General features: G+C 42.2%; 1 pseudogene; it reads left to right on the top strand.

Moving 5' to 3' along the window:
* Window positions 1-848: 848 nt before the first annotated feature.
* On the top strand, window positions 849-2,659 carry LOC149152427 (18S ribosomal RNA; annotated as a pseudogene).
* Window positions 2,660-4,536: the final 1,877 nt, after the last annotated feature.

Raw genomic sequence — 4,536 nt, 5'->3', positions numbered from 1 at the left:
TTTCATTGAGGTTGCCACAGGTGATCATGTAATCAAGGTCCATCATTGCTACTGTCCAGGTGGACTCCTAGGTGGCCTCTGTGCGGGGAGGGGAGGGTTGGGGGGAATTTCTAAGGGAGGTTGCGGGCTCAGTTTGTCTTGTATTATTTCCTTCCCTTGCCTTTGTGTCGAGGCTATTGCAGGTGATCATCCGATCGAGGTCCTTTGTTGCTACTGTCCGGGTGGATTCTTAGGTGGCATTAGTGCAAGGCGAGGAGGTTTGTATGGCCTCTCTATGATAAGATTTGCAGTCGGTCATCCTCTTTTTATTTCCTTCCTTTTCCTTTGAATCGAGGCTATTGCAGGTGATCGAGAGATCGAGGTCCATCGTTGCTGCTATTTGGGTGGATTCCTAGGTGGCCTCGGTGCGGGGTGGGGAGGGTTGGGGCTCATTTATAATATAGAGGTTGCGTGGTTGGTCATTCTCCATTTATTTCCTTTGCATCGAGGCTGTTACAGGTGATCGGGAGATCGAGGTCCACCGTTGCTGCTGTCCAGGTGGACTCCTAGGTGGCCTCGGTGCGGGGCATGGAGGCATTTCTAAGGGAGTGGATGAGTGATCACTTGTTTTCTTGTTGGTTGGGGTGTGGTTGAAAAATATGGAGTGGCCTTGGTGCATTGTGGCTCGGTAGGTCTACCCATTTGTTCACCATGTCCTTGGCATGTTGCATGTGCTTCCTTCTTGGGATGCAAGAGGTGCAAGGCATAAAAATTTTACATGATATTTTGACATCTCTTTGACTTGAAGGGTGTTTAGGTTGGCTCTTGGTAAGAGAGCGCCCAGAATTCCCTTTGAAGTGGGAGGATGCTACCTGGTTGATCTTGCCTGTAGTCATGTTCTTGTCTCAAAGATTAAGCCATGCATGTCTAAGTATGAACTAATTCATACTGTGAAACTATGGATGGATCATTAAATCAGTTATATTTTTTTTATGGTACCATACTACTCGGATAAATGTAGTAATTCTAGAGCTAATACATGCACCAAGTCTCGACTCTTTGGAAGGGATGCATTTTTTAGATAAAAGGCCAGTGCAGGCTTTCCCACTTCTTCGGTGAATCATGATAACTCGATAGATCACACAGCACTTGTGCTTCCAATGCTTCATTCAAATTTCTACCCTACCAACTTTCGATGGTAGGATAGAGGTCTAGCATGGTGGTGACAGGTGACAGAGAATTAGTGTTCGATTCCGAAGAGGGAGCCTGAGAAACGACTACCACATCCAAGGAAGGCAGCAGGTGCACAACTTACCAAATCCTGACATGGGGAGGTAGTGACAATAAATAACAACACTGGGCTCATCGAGTCTGATAATTGGAATGAGTACAATCTAAATCCCTTAACAAGGATCCATTGGAGGGAAATTATGGTGCCAGGAGTTGTGGTAATCCAGCTCCAATAGCGTATATTTAAGTTGTTGCAGTTAAAAATCTCATAGTTGGATCTTGGGTCGTAAAGTTCGCTCTACCTACTCGGTGTGCACCTGCTCTTCTGTCCATTTTTTCGGTGGCATGCTCTTGGCCTTAATTGGTTGGGTCGCAGCTCCGGCACTATTACTTTGAAAAAGTTAGAGTGCTCAAAGCAAGATTATGCTCTGAATACATTAGCATGGAATAATGTGATAGGAGTCTGGTCCTATTATGTTGGCCTTTGGGACCAGAGTAATGATTAATAGGGACTGTCAGGGGCATTCGTATTTCATTGTCAAAGGTGAAATTCTTGGACTTATGAAAGACGGACCACTGTGAAAGAATTTTCCAAGGACGTTTTCATTAATCAAGAATGAAGTTGGGGGATCGAAGATGATCAGTTACCATCCTAGTCTCAACCATAAATGATGTCGACCAGGGATCGAAAGATGTTGCTCTAAGGACTCCACCAACACCTTCTGAGAAATCAGAGTGTTTGGGTTCCGGGGGGGAGTATGGTCGCAAGGTTGAAACTTAAAGGAATTGATGAAGTGGAACCACCAGGAGTGGAGCCTACAGCTTAATTTGACTCAAAACGGGGAAACTTACCAGGTCCAGACATAGTAAGGATTGACAGATTGAGAGCCCTTTCTTGATTCTATGGGTGGTGGTGCATGGCCGTTCTTAGTTGGTGGAGTGATTTTTCTAGTTAATTCTGGTAATGAACGAGACCTCAGCCTGCTAACTAGCTACACGGAGATTCCCCTTTGCGGCCAGCTTCTTAGAGGGACTATGGTTGTTTAGGCCATGGAAGTTTGAGGCAATAATAGTTTTGTGATGCCCTTAGATGTTTTGGGCCACATGCACACTACACTGATGCAGCCAATGAGCTTTTCTTCCTCGTTCGAGAGGATCAGGAAATCTTCTCAAATTGCATTGTGATGGGGATAGACCATTGAAATTATTGGTCTTCAACAAGGAATTCCTAGTAAGCACGTGTCATCAACTCGTGTTAACTACATCCCTTCCCTTTGTACACACCGCGCATCGCTCCTATTGATTGAATGATCTAGTGAAGTGTTTGGATTGCATCGATGATGGTGGTTCACTATCGTCAACGTCATGAGAAGTTCATTGAACCTTATCATTTAGAGGAAGGAGAAGTCGTAACAAGGTTACCATAGATGAACCTACGGTAGGATCATTGATAGTAGGGGTTTTCTTTTTTGGTTTGAGTTGGATGGGTTTCAATTGCAATGTGGGACTATGTGGTGTGTCTATAGGGGAGCGGGTTTGGTGTTTGGTGGGAACATTGTTAGTTTCTTGTCTTTTGGTAACGCTTGTTTTTTCGTGTGTGTGCTTACAAGCTATGCTTCTGCTTGTCCCACCCATCCTTTGTTTTTCTTTCCTCCAATGTGTTTCTGTAGGGGGTTCAGAAGCTTGTTTCTTGGGAGCTTTTCCAACGATATGTTCAGTTGGGCATGGTTGTTGCAGTTGAGGTGCATGGGAAATACGATGGATAAAATTTGGACTCATTCGTAGGGGCAGTGCTCGGTCTTTTTTTAATTGGAAGGCATGGACGAAGGGTGCAGGCTTCCATAGTTGGTTCTCTCGAAAAGGCAACAATGGTTGATGTGTTGCTTGGGTGAGCTTTTTTGCTGGTGGTTGGGTCGAGGGAGTGGTTGCGCGTGCGCCTGGTAGCTCAAACCTTCCGTGAGGGGAAATTGTCAGGGTGGGGTCAGTATGGGATGTGTTATACTCCTATACCAATAAGTGTCATATTTCATGATTGACTGGTTGAGATCTGTAATATGTTCATCCATTTCCTTGCTGTAAAGGGTTTCCATATTATCAAAAAATCAAAAAATATAAAAATTGTAAAGAGGGTATGTCCTAAAAGAAAAATCAAAGGGTAAAAAGAATAAAATGGTCAAAAGAAAAAATTAAAGAAATGAACCCCAAATAAAGAAAGACCAAGAAAATGTGCAAGTCCAAAAAGCCACTACTTTTTCATTTTCTATAAATAAGAATTGTGTGCATCTTGTTGAACTTTTTCCACAATTGATGAATGGCCAAATAGTTTAATCTTAGCTAGTTCATGTTTGAATTTCCCGTTTTAGAGATAGAGAATAAAATCTAACCAAACTGTTTAAACTTGGCAGATAAGTAGATAGGTAGAGAAGCAAAGGAGGTCAACAGTTAAATCTGAGCCCTTGGATGTTATAAGGGCAAACTTAGGTAGGCTTACCATGCAAAGAAAAGAAAAAAGTTGATAAAGGTTTGCTAGTCTAAGTGCACCCGTGTAAAGAAGGAAAAAATGCTAGGCAAAGTAGGCAGGGTAGGTATATGATGTTGCAGAAAGATACCTGTGATGGATAATGTCTCTCAATGTGTTAACTTTCTTTCTCGTCACAAGTGCAAGGAAGATATTTTTGATGCAACTCAGGCGAGGAAGATTTCATAAATAACTCCCCTTCATACTTTTCCCTAATCACTTACTAATTTCCCCCTCAAATATTGATATCTTCTTAAATATCACTCACAAGCCACTCCTTCCGTTTCATAAAACATTGCCTAAGTAAAACCCTTTTTTGCTTAGGAAAATGGCAAAAAAATTCTCCATAAAAACCCTTTTCAACCCTAGCCTATGTTTAACTACAAAAGTTAAAGTATTTTTATAACTTAGCACTCAATTCAAAATCATATTAATTTCTAACATGTATTATATAAATCCCATACACTTATTTCCCATCCTGTATTATGTAAATATATTTTAAAAACCCCGATTTTTTATATATCCCCACCCCGGTTAACTATAACCATATTCGCTGTGTATAAAGTTGAGAATTAATTGGTTTATTTGAAACCTATTAATAACCCTCCCCTCCGCGTGCAAATCACAGGATTAATTAACCTCTGGTTAATTAATAACCAAACCCCCTGACCAATAAAACTGCGCTCGATATGATTTATTAACGTTAATTATATTGGGCCCACGCATTAACCTCCTGCCATCTCCACAATGCATCCGCCGCCCGATCCCCGCTCCACCATCCAACGGTTGATGATCGTATCACGACCCCC

This window comes from Pinus tabuliformis, chromosome 9 (assembly GCF_031772625.1).
Source record: "Pinus tabuliformis cultivar Carrire ecotype Pingquan chromosome 9, CPIR1, whole genome shotgun sequence".
Lineage (NCBI taxonomy): Eukaryota > Viridiplantae > Streptophyta > Pinopsida > Pinales > Pinaceae > Pinus > Pinus tabuliformis.
Note: the sequence above shows the minus strand (reverse complement) of the source record. Positions and strands in the feature narration are given on the sequence as shown.